Genomic DNA, 17,398 nt, shown 5'->3' with positions numbered 1-17,398 from the left:
CACATGGCACATTGTCTAGGACTGGCCACAAGTTAGGCCATAAAGCAAGTCTCAATAAGTTTAAAAGGATTGAAATCATGTCAAATATGTTGAAATTAGAAATGGGATGAAATTAGAAATTGGTAACAGAAGAAGTTTGGGAAATTCATATGTGTGGAACTTAAATAAGCACTCCTGAATAACCAATGAGTCAAAGAAGAAATCACAAGGGAAATTAGAAAATACTTGGAGAAAAACAAACAAAAAATACAATAAACCAAACTTGTGGGATGCAGGAAAAGCAGTGCTTAGAGGGAAATTTATAGTTGTAAACACATTAAAGAAGATCTTAAATCACTTAGCAACCAATCAAATCAATATTAGCAGTTCCATATTTGGGAAATATGCCCTTTATTCTCTTAAACTTAATTGATATCAATCATGGCAGATGATTAAACTGATATGTAAATGGAAATATCCTTCCTTTCAAATGGTAAGATATAATTGTAAGTGTTAAAAATCAATTTGTATAGATACCATAACAACAAAATAGAAGGTGGGAAATAAAAAATAATCACTCATAAGATCACCATTTTACCATAAGACTCATTTGGATAGCTACCCTTCCAGTCTTTTCCTCTGAGTTTACATATTGGATACAATACAATACAACTGGTTCTCCTTTTACTTTTTCCACTCTACATTTTCTTGGAAGAGTATTCTTTATGTTGCTTTGTGGCCTTCAGAATTAAGATGATTTATTTCTCACACTGTTTGGCTTATCATGATTCATAACCTTTTCTCTTTTCCAGAAGACAAAGGATTGGTTTATTGTTTTCCAGATAACTAAATTTAAAAAAAGAAAAAAGACTTATCCAAATATCTTTTCTGTTGTTTGCCAGAAATTTTTGTCTTCAATTTTAAAATGTTCCCCACTTCAACTCAGTTACAGAAACTCTATCACTTTTTTTTTTAAGAAAATGGCTTTATCCTGAGATTTTTCACTCCCCAGTGAAGTCATGTTTCTTTTGATTTGTGATGCTCTTTTTTTTCTCCCCACTTGGTTAGGATAAAGATGAGTTTTGCCATGGTTCTGAACTGCCTCAAGGTTTTATTCATTTGTTTTTCTGACCAGCAGAGCTATTGTTCTAGGCCCTGGTACAACTTGTGTGGGTGTAAAGTGCTCTTGAGGGTGAAAGTAAGGAGCCTTTGAGCTGATTGTGGCAGTTGCTTTAAGAGCCTCTCCACAGCAAACACACAGAAGCTATCTGGACGGTTTCTATTTTTTTTTATATAAAAAATTTTTTTTTAACGTTTATTTATTTTTGAGACAGAGAGAGATAGAGCATGAACGGGGGAGGGTCAGAGAGAGAGGGAGACACAGAATCTGAAACAGGCTCCAGGCTCTGAGCTGTCAGCACAGAGCCCGACACGGGGCTCAAACCCACGAACTGCAAGATCGTGACCTGAGCTGAAGTCGGACACTTAGCCAACTGAGCCACCCAGGCGCCCCTGGATGGTTTCTATTAAAACAGAGATCTGGAGGGCTGAGCAGGTGAGCTGGTGGGAGGGAGTTGGAACTGGCGATAGAGTGTTCAGGGACTAGACCTGAGACCAGAGAAGCACAAATGCTCCAGTCAGCTTGGTAGAAGATGGAGGTGACTCAGGACCCAGATCTGTAGAACCCTGGACACTGGCATGTAGATTTCCATGGGATAAAGGACAGTTACAACTGACACCACTTGCCCTCTTTGCAACACAATGGAACTCATTACCCTGTCTCAGTAGTTTGGGGACTGGTGCAGGGCAGCAGGGTCTGCAGACAGCTTGAGTTGCCACAACTGGAGGGAGGTATGGCTGGTACTGTCATCTAGTGGGAAGACCCCAGGGATGCTAGGAAATGTCTCATAAGGTCAAGGACAGCCCTCCCCCTACAAAACAAAGAATTATCTAGTCCCAAATGTTAGGAGTGCTGAGAGTAAGTAACCCTGATTTACCTAGTTTAAAGGTTGATGCCAGGACCAACTTTTTGCAAACATACCTTTCGAACAATCAGTGCATTGTATTTTAAAGAAATTAAAACATTAATAAAAATAATTAATTGCCTAATATTTATAATCTCTTTACATTAATCAGGGACTTAGGGATAAAACCCTCTTAAGTAGGATTATTTTGTCAGCTGCTACACTAAATATATTTATGATATATGGTATATATGGAATATTCCTGAGTTGTAATATTGGGCCTTAAACACAACTACTTTTTGTAGGTTTTTATCTTAAATGTATCAGAAAGCAGTAGGTTATCTTAGCAGTTCATCAAGTCTTTTAAAATATTAATGTTAAGCATTTGCAATCGTCAGCACCAACATCAATGTCATCATTTGTATTGTCCTTGTTAGCACTACCATTTAGTATGTGTTCAGGAGATGCCCAATGGCATGTCTTATGCTTCACATATTTCATTCACTCCTCGTGCTGACTACATGGGGTATATACTATCATGCCCGTTCCCTTATGGGGGAAAGAAGGCTAAGAGACTTTACAAATTTGACCAGGGTCACCCTGGTTGTAAGTCACAGAGGTGAGATGTAAACTGTTATCTGCCATACTCACAGCCACTCCTTCTAATCACTATCACCCACTGCATTGTTTTAAAATATTCTCAGTCCTATCTTCCGGGCTTTGCAAATCTTTCACTGTGTTAGTTTGGAGTAAAACAAGCAAAGGCTAAAGAGACTGCAGAAACTGTCACCTTCACAAAGAGGTGACACTATAATTGTGACATGTTGGTTTGTTCATTCATTCTTTCGTTTCCTAATTCCTTACTTCCTTCATGTGTGCATTCATTAAGCATCAAGCATGTGCCTGGTGCTGAGGATATCAGTGTTGTAGACTCCAACACGAATCAGTGTCTAGATGGGTTCAGTTGAATGGGGAGAACAATGCATGAAGCATAAATAATTGGCTTTTTTTAAAGGTCTTGAAAAAGAGGAAGGGTAAATATCAGAGAGAGCATAACAGAGAAAAGGACTGAAAGAAAGGCAAAGGAAGAGAAGGGAAGGAAGGAAAGAAGGGGGTGGACGAGCAGTTGATAGCGGCTGGGGACAATGTGGACAGGGCTCAGTGCTGACAAAGCTGCACCAGAAGAAGGAGCATGAGGCCTCTGCAGAGGACGCCTTTGCCACGGAGATGAGAGAGGGCTTGGCAGGCATCTCCGTGTCATCATGAGGCAGCCGGCTCCTACCCGTGAAGTCTTTTCTCTCGTTCCCTCTCATGCTGTGTGCAGCCCACACAGAAAACTGGGGAAGTGAATTCCAGGCTGTCTAATTGGGCTTGGCTGCATTGTGACAACACTGCTCATTTTAACTCCCTCCACACATTGTGGCATTTGAGAAGGAGAAGGAATCATGAGGAGTGAATCAAGACTTGCACATTGAACTCATAGTCCCTTGCCACCACTCCCTGTGGATCACTCCACACTCTCTGGTTTAGGGCTTTATGCAGATGGCGAGGTTGTCGCTGCTTTAATCCCAGGCAGGGTCGGTCAACTGGCTTCTCACTGAGGGAGATTTCTATTAAGCAGTCGACAGATTGGAGTTGCTTTTGTCCAGGCAGGTGGCAGAAAGGGTGCTCAGAATAATTCATCTCGACTGCTGGAAAAATAGCAGAAAGCAAGCATGTCCTCTTGCTCAAAAGTCATTGGATGCCTTCTGCAGAAAGGACAGTGGCACTTCCTGCCATCCCAGAAGACCTGCCCTGACACGTAGGAGGCACGGCCTAATCCTTAACAAGTAATACACATGTTGCACTGCCTAGCTCTTGCTTCACCCTCAATTTTGGACACAGATGACAGGTATCACGACTGCCTTTGAGGTTCAGATGCAGTGATTAATTCCTGTGAACTTACCAAACAGGTTTATTAAATTCTGAGTGTTCACACATCCATTTATTCAGACTTCATTATTTTTCATCTTCTAATCATTTTGTACATGAGCTACTTGGAATTTGATTCAGCTGAATGAACCTTTTTCTTCATAATGCAAGGTAGTAGCATCAACTGGATTTGAATGCGAAGGATTAAAGCACTGGAATAATTTACTCAGTGAGTTAGTGAACATCTGCACACCTACTACATGCTGGGCACTATGTTAGAGGCAGGTGATACAGGAAGGTACCCCTCCAGGCACTCCCAGTCCAGTCAGGTTAGGATGTGAGAGGCGACATTAGCACATAATGGCTACAGCAGGAAGGATGAGACAAGACACAGCCTTTGAATATAGGTGACGAAGATTCTAGACAGGATGCTGGAAAACAGATATTCTACTGAAAGAAGGTGGAAGGGCGTACACTTTAGAGGTGATTCAGGTGTAGGTTCATGCCCTGGCTTTGCAATTCCCTTGGTCTGTGATTTGGCATAATTGCTCTGTTTCTTTTTCTGAAAAATGACAAAAATACCTAGCTCAGAGGGGCGATTTTGCTCCCTACCCTACGGGATATTTAGCAATGTTTGGAGAAATTTTTGGTTGTCACCCCTCAGGGTAGATACTGTTGGCATCTAGTGGGTAGAGGCCAGTGATGCCACTGAATTTGTCACAGTGCATAGGACAGCTCCCCACAGGAAATGTCATTAATGCCAAGGCTGAGGAACACTGAACTCCACAGTGTGTATACAGTCCTCAGCATAGTGGTAGCTATTATTACTGATGATAGCATGTTAGCATCAGAAAGAACTTAATTGAAGGCACTGGCTGTGCTAGAGTAGGTACATCTGCGCTCCGCTTCAAGCCATATCGCGTAGTAATTCTGTTACTTTGGGCAAGTTCCTGGTCACTGTGAGCCACATCTATAAATAGGAGTGGTAATACCGATCTTGAGAGGGAACCATAAAGACACTGAATTGACTCAGATGGTGACCTGGCATGAAACAGCATCCAGAAAGTGTTCATTCCCTTTGTGGTCTCCATGTCTTGCTTATGCCCTCCATCCTCTGACCCTTTCTACCAAAGGCGGGGGTCAGTTGGTTGGTTTTTAAATGAAATAATCTCTAAAGAATAGCTCTGCATCTTTTGCCTGGGGAATATGAAAAATATCACTGAAAATGAAACCCCATTAACTGTCTGTGACTAAGATGAGCTCACTGCAGCACTTGTAAGCATCTGAAAGGATCTCTTTCTCAGTTGCCACCCACCTTACATCATTTGAGCTTGAGCCAGTTCGTGAGCTGATTTCTAAGGTGTAAGTATGCTCATTCTCCTGGAGGAGGCACTGCGGTCCCATTTTTCAAAACTGGCAGCCGCTCCAGTATCCAGAGCCCTTGTCTCGACAGCAACATTACAAACATTTCATTTGAGCACTTTCATTTTGTTATGGAGACTTCAAGGGATTTCCACCCCTGACCATTTTTAAGTAGCAGATACATCCGGTTTGTAATTTCAGACTTTTCTCTGAAGGCAATCGCTTAAGAAATATTTAGAAGGTCAAGCTGCCACACTACTATCAAGGAAAAGCGAAACAATGCATTTGAGACACCATTTTACTGAGCATTTAGAATGGGCTTGATGGCAAAAAGAGGCATATCATCTTTTTAGTAATCTTCTGTGCACAGACTATGTACTATTGGAGTCTGGTCTAGAAACTAAAACAAGATCCATGTCAATCTGAATACCCAGAGGTGTCTTCTCTATGACATTCTGTCCTGGCTCATGCCCCATTCATATCCAACTTACACCTATTATTACTCTCCAGGAGTGTTCTCTCCCTCTTTCTGATGTTACTTAACTTGATCATTAAGTAATGTCTACTTTGCAATAAGAGTGAAACGGGTAGGCAGTCATTAATACACACAGGTGCCAAACAACATGGCAGCTTAGACACTGTGAGTGGCCGCTTAAGGGGGTATCATGAGCCAGGCAATGAGGAAACAGAGGCTTATTTGGAGTTTTAAGACAAAAACTAACTCACATCTTTTAACGAGAGGCTAATAGTAGCAATAATATTAACAAGCCCTTGCACCTGATTTTAAGAATTCCAAATTACTTCTGTGTTGTCTTTTGAGGCTCACAACAGTTCCATAAGACAGGCAGGGCATTGAATTTGCAGTTCATTTTTTTTTAGTTTATTTATTTATTATGAGAGATAGAAATAGAGAGACAGTGAGAGCAAGAGCATGCGCAGGGTCAGGGCAGAGAGAGAGAATCCCAAGCAGTCTCCGCATTCTCAGCACAGAGCCTGATGTGGGGCTCGAACTCATGAACTGTGAGGTCATGACCTAAAGCAAAATCAAGAGTCAGACACTTAGCGACTGAGCCACCCAGGTGCCCCAAATTTGCAGTTCATTCTTATGTGACTTCCAACTTCATACAGCATAGAAGATTGTGGAATATATCATCATCTCCTTCCAGAGAAAGTTCATTTTAAGACTAATTATTAAATTAAGCCTAGATAAGTGCATCTGTAGAAAATGGGTGTGACCTCTTTTAATTAGAAAAGTAGGATCATGACATAGTCTGTAGCAGGCACCAAAGACCCATGCATGGGCCACAACTGAACAGGAGGATTTTTCTCACTGACACAAAAAGAAAGCCAGGATTAATCTACCCACTTCTATCTATAGCTATATGTCAAAGGAAATGTACTATCTCAACTTTCAGCTCTATTTACTGTTTTCTTGCTGCCTAATTTTAGAAAATCGTATTTTAATCCTTTATTTTATTTATTTTAAGTAGGCTGCATGTCCAGTGTGGGACTTGAACTCACGACCCTGAAATCAAGAGTCACATGCTCTACTGACTGAGCCAGTCAGGCACCCCAAATTGTATCCTTTATACACATATAAACATATAGCACACACACACACACACACACACACACACGATCCCAGATTTGAAAATTGGGTTGAAATGTCTTCATTTCAGGAAGACTGGGTGGCAAACAAATGCCCCAGGGAAAGACCTCCCTTTAAGAAACCCCCAAATCATCACCCTGAAGGTAAACTCTCCTGGAAACCTCTTCATTGTCACCAACAGCCAAGAAATGGCATACTGGATTCCCTGTAGAATCACAGATGAAGTTTACTGCTAGTTATCTGTCAGGGGAGAAAGCCTGGGAGTCATTCTGAGCCAAATCCAATTCAATTATGGGCCAATTATAGACCTGCTTCCATTGCCAGGAACGGGCCATACCACCAACCCAGCTGGTTTCAGAGCCCCTGGCTGGCAGGAACTCCCTGTACAGGGGTAGAAGAGATCATGGCCCAGATAAGACAAAATAGCTGAGGCAGTGTTTGGAGACCAGCACAGATGGGAAACGCAACTGCATTATAGTATGACCCCTGAACCTCCTCACCATCTCACTACCATTCTTTCACAACTGACGTCAGACTCACTTTTCCCTCCTGGGCGGCACCCTTTCTAATGAGGTGATCAAATTATGACATGTCAAGAGGTGGCAGGTGGGACTTTGCTCCTGTACCCAGGGTCAGCCTGCTACAGTCTTGCAGCCCTGGCCACAGTGCTAACAAGAAACACAGTGCCTGGATACCCACATCCACTGGCAACTTCATTGAACATGAAGGAGTTAAAATGACAAGAAACTTGAGTTAGAAACTTGTGTCAAGTAAAAATAAAGCTATCTCTATTAAAAATCAAAACAACTTTGTGAATTTTGGCTGGCACTGCCAGCCGAATGATGTCATTTCAGGTCCATATTCTAGCAGCCAGAGTGCAGCTATTCCTCCAGGCTGGTTTCGCATGTCTGATGTGCCAACTGCAGAGGCAAGCCTGTCCCTATCTTTAACTGAGATCCTGAGGAGAGTGGGGATGAGGCAGCACCAAGGACAGCATCCTGTGGACTGTGGCAATAGAAACCGTTGAGATTGGCCTATAGCAGTGGTTCTCAAACTTTCTCGCACATCGGCATCAGGTGGAGGGCTTCCTGAGAATCTGCATTTCTGACAAGTTTCCAAGGGCTGCTGCTGCTGGTTTTGGGACCATACTTTGTGAACCACTGACATAGAGGCATCAATCTAGATTGTTTAGGTCTGGACATTCAAAATCCCCTAACTAACCTATCATCTGGTCCACAGTTTTACAGCTAGTATCCAAACGTATAGTGAGCAATTTGGTCAAACGTCCTTCCCGAAATTCAGATACACAAAGCATCAATGAAGCAACAATCATTCACGCTTAGAAAAGTGCTCCCAAGGGTCAGGCACTGTGCCAAGTATTTTACCTTGTGATTCTAGTATGAGTTAGTACACATAAGAGCTCCATTTTACAGGTGACAAACCTGAGGCACAGACAGGTTATGTGACTTCCCCCAAGGTGGCACAACTACACAATGGGGCATACAGGATTCAAATCCAGGTCGTCTGACTTTTTTTTTTAATTTTTTTAAAATTTACTTTTGAGAGAGAGAGTGCAAGCAGGGGAGTAGTAGAGAGAGAGAGGGAGACACAGATTCCGAAGCAGGCTCCAGGCTCTGAGCTGTCAGCACAGAGCCCGACATGGGGCTTGAACCCACAAACAGTGAGATCATGACCTTAGCCGAAGTTGGAGGCTTAACCAACTGAGCCACCCAGGCACCCCAGGATGTCTGAATCTCAACCCATTACCCCATGCTAACTCTCCATGTGGCAGATAGGGTAAGCTCCATAGAGGTGAAATGTGCTGTGTAACTTAAGAAGGACATTCCTAATATAACAGATGAGGAATTCTGCCAGTGGCATCAACTTACCTGCTAGTCACTTAACCTTACTGATTCAACATTAATTTATGTAATTGTTTATTAAGTTCTGACACTGTTACAATCCAAGGGTTGGCAAACTAGGGCCCATAGGCCAAATACACTTTACCACCTGGTTTTCTTTTTAAACTTTTTATTTTGAAATCATTCTAGATTCACACACAGTTGTAAGAAATACACAAAGAGATCCCTGGATGCAATGATTTGGAAGAAAGAAGAAAAATCATTTTTCTAATCTCTGTAGAAATATTTCTCAGGAAGGCCTTGCCATGTTTCAAATATATGCAGAGACAAAAAAGCCGGATTTGATACTCTTTATTCAAGCATACTGTTATGGATATCTAGGGATTGGAAGGAAAACACAAAAGAGGTTCTAAATTTGAACATTTTTCAAGTCTAATACAAGACAGGACCAGGATCACAGCTACTTGGCTGATTGATTGGCAGTTGCATAGCTTTTCCCAAATATTGTGGCATAAGAACTGAAGCCAGTTTCTGAACAACGGAGTTGTCCAGCCTTGAGCTTTCGGTGGGAATCACTTTGTTTTTATTCTAGTTATCATAGTCTTGGAGTCAGGCAGCAGTGAATTGCTGGATACAGCTAGACCTGTGGTTGTAGGTGCAGACTGCACACTCGGATCACCAGGACTTACCTGAGACCCACCTCTGACCAAATAATTCTTTGAGGGAGGGGTATGTTTCACAAGATCCTAAGATGAGTATAACATGCAGTTTGGGTCAGAAGGATTGAGTTAGAGAATGTTTATCATTCCTCCCAGGACAAACCAAACTGACATGTTTCTTGCTTAGAAAAGTGTTCCTTTGGTTGAATGTCAAGGTTGCTGGTATGAAAGTCCCTAAATGTGGGAAATAGCTAAGCATTCTTGAAAAGCCATGTAGCATAGATATACACTTATTCATAGGGTGGTCCAATAGTGAGCCACAGCCTCTGTTTGGGATAGCACATGGGGAAGAGATATTGTTATCCAGAATGCCAGAGAAGTCCAGAACAATAGCCATATTGAGCTTAGTAGGGGCTGAAGACTCTCTGGTCCCCACTAGTGAGTATGCTGTGCCTTGTCAGTGTTGTGATGTATTTAGCTAGCAATACGTAAAGTCATACTCTAATAGGTAGGGGACCATCCGTGTCACTTAGTCCAACCAAGTCTAGTAGGTCCTCTCTATACTCCCTGTTTTCCAGATATGTCCCCTACCCTGGAGAGTGACTTGGGTTTAACAACGAACTCAGCAACTTTTTATCTCTATCCCAATCCACCTCACTCTAAAAACTGTCAGGGCTGTTGTCCCCTCCAAATAATTCCAGTCGCACCCTTTGGAGTGACTCATTGAGAGTCCAAGTAAGTCCCATTCCATTGGAGTTTCTTTTAACTAGTTCTACCTTTGGGTATAAACATAATATAAGTGGGTTATATTTTTAGTATGATATGCAAAGTACTAACTGCTGAGTGCTGAAGTGTTGCACTGTAAGCTTTGGTTCAAGATCAGTCAACTATGTTGGCCTGCTCCTGCAAAGTTGAATCCATGAGTTCTCAGGATGCCAGATCTCTAATGTCTGGCTATCCACCATTTCAGAAATGCCCAAAGCAATATGTTCCTACCCTGTGGCTAAGGAACTGGTTTTTGACATAAATGCCATTTTTTTCATGATTCCGACCAGTAACACCTATTTATTGACACATAAAATATAAGAGCTGGGCTTGGCTTACAGCAATTGTAAAAAAAAAATATATACATATATATATATATATATACACACACATATATATATACACACACACATATATATATACACACATATATACATATATACACACACATACATATATACGTATATATATATACATATATGTATATATATATGTGTGTGTATATATATATATGTATATATGTGTGTATATATGTATATATATATTTTTTATTTAAATTCCAGTTTTTAATTTAAATTTTATATAAAGTTTTTATTTAAATTCAAGTTCATGAACATACAGTGTAATAGTTTCAGGTGTAGAATTTAGTGATTCAACACTTATATACAACATCCAGCGCTCATCTCGACAAGTGCCCTCCTTAATCCACATCACCTATTTCACCCATCCCCCCACCCACCTCCCCTCTGGTAGCCATCAGTTTGTTCCTTATAATTAAGAGAGTATTTCTTGGTTTGCCTCTCTTTTTTCCCATGTTTGTTTGTCTTGTTTCTTAAATTCCACATATGAGTGAAACCATATGGTATTTGTCTTTTTCTGGCTTTTTTCACTTAGCATAATCCTCTCTAGTTCCACCCACATCATTGCAAATGGAAAGATTTCATTCCTTTTTTATAGCTGAGTAAGATTCTATTGTATCTATATACCACATCTTCTTTATCCATTCATCAGTTGATGGACATTTTGGCTCTTTCCATCATTTGGCTGTTGAACAACTGTCTTACCTATTGCTGTGTAACAAATTTCCCCAAACCCAGCAGCTTAAAACAATAATAAATATTATCTCAGAGTTTCTGTGGGTCAAGAATTCAGCAGTGATTGAGCTGGGTGGTTCCAGCCTGGGGTCCCTTGTGCAGTTACAGTCAAGACGTCAGCTGGGACTACAGTCATCTAAAGCCTTGACTAAGGCTGAAAGATCCACTTTCAAGACAGTGCATTCATGCCACTGGTTAATGGGTGCTGACTGTTATCAGGAGGCATTGGTGCCTTCCCATGTGGACCTCACCACTAGGCTACTTGGGTGCCCTCACAGTATGGTGGCTGGCTTCTCCCAGAGCAAGTGATCCAAGAGGGAGCAAAAGTACAACATGCAGTGGCTTTTATGAGCTAGCCTTAGAAGTTACATTCTGTAATTTCTGTAATGTTCTCCTGATTACCCAAGTTAGCCCTATTTGGTGTGAAGGGGACTATACACGGGTATGAATACCAGAAGGCAAGACTCACTGGGAGCCATCTGGGAGGATGCCTACAATATCACCTTTAAAAAAAAAAAAAAACAGAACACTGAGGTCCAGAGAAGTGAGGTTTGCCCAAAGTCACATAGCCTAAACATTTCAATATTTGTTTTTCTTTCAACCCCAGTGATCCTCACCACCCACACTTTCTTGTATTTTTTTAAAACACCAAATGTTGTTTATCTTTGGGAAGATTAGAAAGATTATTTCCAAATGTGAAGCCAGTTTCCCTGATGTTTTTTTTTAACAGAAGAAGCCTTCAGAAACCAGACAACGTGTAAGCAAAGTGCATACTCTGAGCACTCAGGAAAGGTTTTTCTTCATTTTGTTGGGTCATTAGGGAGGAAGTGCTACAGAAGGAGGGAGAAAAAAGCAGAACCTCTAAGGGAAGACAAATCCAGAAGAGAATCCAGTGTTTGAGGGATAAATTTTACCTTTTTGCATGCTCTTCTCTCTCCTCAGCTTGTTCCCATATTGTGATGGTTTTCCTGCTCTTTCTTTTGATTTCTGAGGGTGAAAACAAGAAAAAAGAAGACAATAAATAAGAAAAAAAATCAGAGTATCACCAAAAATCAAAGCATTGGCAAGGCCACCCTCCTTAGGAGTTTGGGTTTCACTAATCCCAGATAAAAGACAGTGATCTGGCCACAAGGACTCCCTAGGAAAATCACAGAATTTTTTTCTGTAAAAACTTATGTTTCTGAAAACACACATACACACACAAAGATTTTTAACCGCAAGACTCAGAACTGATCAATATTATCAGTTCTTTTCTCTTCAGGATCCTCTTTGAAATAGCCATCTCCTAAGAAAGGCAGCAATAAGAAAGAAACCTCTTCCTTATTCTCTATCCCTTTTCAGTCAGTTAAAAACCGACAAGGCCTGTCATCTCTGATCAATGTAATTGTCAGGAGACACGACGGCTTTCTCCCTGCTTGACCTATTTTGTCTAATGGGGCCCACTCGTTTGCCCTCTGCCACGCTACCTTCTCTCCTGAGTTCCATTTATAGCAGGGTGTATTAATGGTTAAATCGTTAGAAGCGGATCTGTCTCCCTCCCAAGGCTTATTTCCCCTATTCAATAAATTAAGCCATGGGATTGGAGAGACTGTCCATTTCTGCTCTATTTAAGTTCAGATTCTTCCTTGCCCACAAAATACTGTGAACTGACAGGTGAGAGCTCAGTATGAGTTCCCACTGCCCGCCCAGCAGTCTGTGGTCACTTGCTATTTGTTTCCTATTTAGTTCTCTAAGAAATGCTTGTGTGGCCCATGGGAATTTTCCTAAGCCCTTGATGGAAGTCTGATATCTGGAGCTGAAGTGCTTTACTGAGGAGCTCTTGGGCATTTGCGCATACTGAAGGACCTCCTTTCTCAATCCTCAGGCGAGAGCCCTTGGACAATTGGTAGGAGGTTCTGATATGTTTGATCCCTCTCTTCACCTTGAAAGAAGGTATGCAAACTCCATTCATCCACTATGCTTGTTGCTGTCACACAGGTGACCTCACTGAACAATTGGAGCATTAATGGCCCACAGCTGTCAAAGTGACCTGTGCACTTCCCTTCTCAAAGCCTTTTCTCACTTGTTTGTAGTTGCCAGAGCCCTGCAGTCAAGACCTTTCAAAAACAAAAGTGATAATGTCACTGCCCTGCTGAACATCCTTCAGTGGCTCCCCATTACCCCAGGAGCCTGCATTAACTGGCTCACACTCACCAATTTTTCCCCATCTTGCATTTCTGCCCCTTCAGGGCATTCCTTCTCTAACCCTAGTGAACTTCTCCCAGTCCATGGAGGTGCCACGCTGACACGAGGTCTTTTACACATGCTGAGAATTTTCTTTGCAAGTCTTTCTCTCCTCCCCTACCCATTAGCTGGTTCACTCCCACCCCTCATGCAGTCTCAGTTTAAATACACTTTCTGGAATGTCCATGGCCTCTTAACGGGATAGCACCCACAACAGCACCCACAGCAGCTGTCATTTATTTTATTGTCTGACTTTCGTTCTAGATGTTCAATTCCTTGAAGGGGGTAACTTGTCACTTGTCCACTAGTGTGCCCACAGTGCCTAATACATTTTCTGACATATGATGTAACCAAACTTAAGCCAGGCATTTAAGACCATTTAACCACCAAGCCACATCCAAAAGAAACCTAAATTGATTTCCAAAAACGGCCTCAAAAATGAATGCAAATCTTCATCTAAGAAAGATTTACATTGTAAAACACATAGTAACACTACCCCAAAAGTCTCTTGATTCATTATCAGCCCAAGATTCCTTCACCCCGGAGACTTCTTACCCCAAATATCTCATTATTTACCTAAAACCCAGCTATCCACTGGTTGCCCCAGCCCTTCTTTTTTTCGTATAATTTTGAGTCAGTTTACTCCTTTCAATTCTACACTCCAGCCCTTTAGACCTCCACCAGCTGTCAACACCACAAACAGGTTCAAGCCAAGATGACAAATACTGAATCTTGCTTGGAAGGCAGAGGTGGAGGAAGGGATGTGTTGACATAAGCTTTTTGTGGGACTTGTAAGTTGTGTTTTGTTTTTGTTTTTGTTTTTGTTTTTGTTTTTGTTTTTGTTTTTTGCTATATGGGAGGCACTCTGGTAAATGCTTTATTAAGTAATGCTCCCAACAACCCTAAAAGCTTCATACTGTTAGTTTCCTGTACTTCAAAAGAACACTTGCCCAAGGTAGCACAGCTGGGAAGCAGGAGAGCCGGGATCTGAAGGCAGAATCTGCGTTAAAATGTTTCCACACTAGGCGCTCAGTAAACATTAGTTGAACATATAGACAGGGTCCCACCTGGGAACCAGTTTGGAGGCTGGCAAGGCAAAGGCTGTTAAAGCATTTTCTCTGGTGAATTGATTGCAAGTATACGTGAACACTTTATTTCAAAGTTGCTTTTAAAAAGGGGGAATGAGAGATACAGGCTTCCAATTATGGAATGTATAAGTCATGGAGACGAAAGGTGCAGCACAAGGGAACACATTCAATGGTACTGTAATAGTAATACGTGGTGAAAGACAGTAGCTATACTTGTGAGCACAGCATATCATACAGACTTGCTGAATCACTATGTTGTACACCTGAAACTAATGTAACGCTGGGTGTCAACTATGATTCAATAAAACAACAAAAAGTTGCTAAAAGAGGCTTCAAAAAGTGAGTTCAAAAACTTGGAATAGGAAAAAAATGTGGTTAGGTAACATTGTTAGACAAGGTAGATGTTGTCATTAAACTCTGCTACAAGGCTAATTTAGTGAGGCAGGTAAATCTAATTTCCAAGAAGGGGCCATTAATCTAATCAAAGTTGATCAGAAAATCATTCATATGTTTTATCACAAATGCCCCAGAAGGGACCGTTCATCACACTAGAGCACACAGCTGTCCCAGCTCAGTTTGGGATCATTTTCTTTCACAGAAGCATTTCTCAACCTCAGCAATATTCACATTTGGGCTGGATAATTCTTTGGGGGTGTGGGCTGTCCCAGGCCCTATAGGATGCTTACAGCATCCCTGGCCTCTACCCACCAAATACCAGTGGCATCCCCTCCTCCTGGTTGTAATAACCAAAATGTCTCTAAATATTGCCAAATGTCCATGGGGAGGAGCAAAATACCACCCCACACACTGTGAATGACTCCTTTAGGCCCTTGATTCTCAAAGTGTGGTCCACGGACCAAATGCAATAGCATCTCTTGGAAGGCTGCTAGAAATGCACAACCTAGGCTCTACCCCAGAGCTCCTGAGTCAGAATCTGCAGTTTAACAAGATCCCTAGGTGCTTCCTATGGGCATTAAAGTCTGAGAAGCCCTTCTAGGCCAGTGGTTGTCAACCCTACCTGCACGTAAGAGGCCTTGGGGAGCTTTAAAAAATACTGATCTCACCCCCAGAGACTCTGAAGTCATTGGTCTGGGGCAGCCTGGGCCTCGGGATTTTTTAAAACTCTCCAGGTGATTCTAATGTGCAGCCAAGTTTATGTTTCTTGTTGTGGATAGTTTAAGAACAACCTGCCCTACAATTTTGGGAGTAAAATTACTCCTGTAAATTACTCCTGTAAAAAGCCTGTAAGCAAGTCCTCACATCTCCAGAGTGATGCTTCTTTCCTTTCCATGAACATCCTTCTTTTTTGACTTATTATCACTTTTCAGATGATAAAATGAAGGTCCTTTGATGATAGTTTTGAAAGGTCAATTTGCGGCATCTGGGTGGCTCTGTCGGTTAAGCGTCCAACTTCAGCTCAGGTCATGATCTTGTGGTTCGTGGATTCGAGCCCCATATTGGGCTCTGTGCTGAAAGCTCAGAGCCTGGAGTCTGCTTCCGATTCTGTGTCTCCCTCTCTCTCTGCCCCTGACCTGCTCACGCTTTGTCTCTCTCTCTCTCTCTCTCTCTCTCTCTCTCTCAAAAATAAACATTAAAAATGTAGGATTTGGCCGTAACTAACTTGAAATCATGGTTGGAATGATTTGGAGGAAAAATGAAGGCATTGGCTTAAGCTTCCCCAGATAGCTTTTTAAAGACGTAAAAGCCATATAGTCAGTGATATTGTAATGGTGTTGTATGGTGACAGATGGCAGGTACACTTGCGGTGAGCACAGCATAATGTGTAAACTTATCAAATCACATGTTGTACACCTGAGGCTACTGTAACATTGCATGTCAAGTATACTAAAAAAATTTTTTTAAACCCCTTTAATTAAAAAAAGAAGAGCCATCAGAATCATATCTCAAACTCTTGCTAATTTAAAAAAATGTCTGTACTTGAAAAAGTTCCAAACATTAAACAGCAAACTCTATCAGGAAAATTGTTTTGCATGAAATGTGCAATTATATAAAGAGCCCGTGAAAATTGGGAAGCAAAACACTACCACCTTAATAGATAAAGGAAATGAACTCACAATTCACAAAAGTGGATGTATAATTAGAGAAGCATGAGAAAATGTGCATCCTGACTAGTAATCAAAGGGATGCTCAATGGAAAGAGTTACCAATTTTCTTTTTACAATATTCACAAAGATGAATGGGAAAATGATCATGGAACAGGCCCTTGCTCATTCCCTCAATAGATAGTGTCTTCTGTAGAGAAGGCACTCCGCTAGCCTACACAGGGTGTGGGGCTTACTAAATGGAAAAGTTCCAGCCACTGAATTTCTATCTCCCCCAACTCAGTTGGGCCTTGATGGAAGGCATCCTAAAGAAGATGTTCATGTGGGAAAAGTTTTATTCATTTACAATAGCAAAATTGATTAAAAACACAAATGCCCATTAACAGGATTATGATTAAGTAAACTTTGGTGAATCCACCTGATGAAATACTACAGACACTATTTGTTATATAATGAATAATTAATGAAAAAAGAATACAAATAGTAGAAACTGGAAAAATGGTTCAGTAATAAGGTAAATTTTGAAAATGCTACATGGTGTCATCCCCATAATCCAAAACACACAATATGCATCTGTATATTTAGAGCTCTGAGGAGCCGTAGGGGTGCCTGGGTGGCTCAGGTGGTTAAGCCTTCAACTTTGGCTCAGGTCATAATCTCACTGTTTGTGGGTTCAAGCTCCATGTCGGGCTCTGTGCTGACAGCTCAGAGCCTGGACCCTGCTTCTGACTCTGTGTATCCCTCTCTCTCTGCCCCTCCCCCGTTCGTGCTCTGTCTCTCTCTGTCTCAGAGATAAACAAACATTAAAAAAATAAAGCT

The sequence above is a fragment of the Panthera tigris genome, chromosome X, assembly GCF_018350195.1.
Source record: "Panthera tigris isolate Pti1 chromosome X, P.tigris_Pti1_mat1.1, whole genome shotgun sequence".
Taxonomy (NCBI): domain Eukaryota; kingdom Metazoa; phylum Chordata; class Mammalia; order Carnivora; family Felidae; genus Panthera; species Panthera tigris.
The sequence above is the reverse complement of the archived record's forward strand: the minus strand, read 5'-3'. Positions refer to the sequence as shown.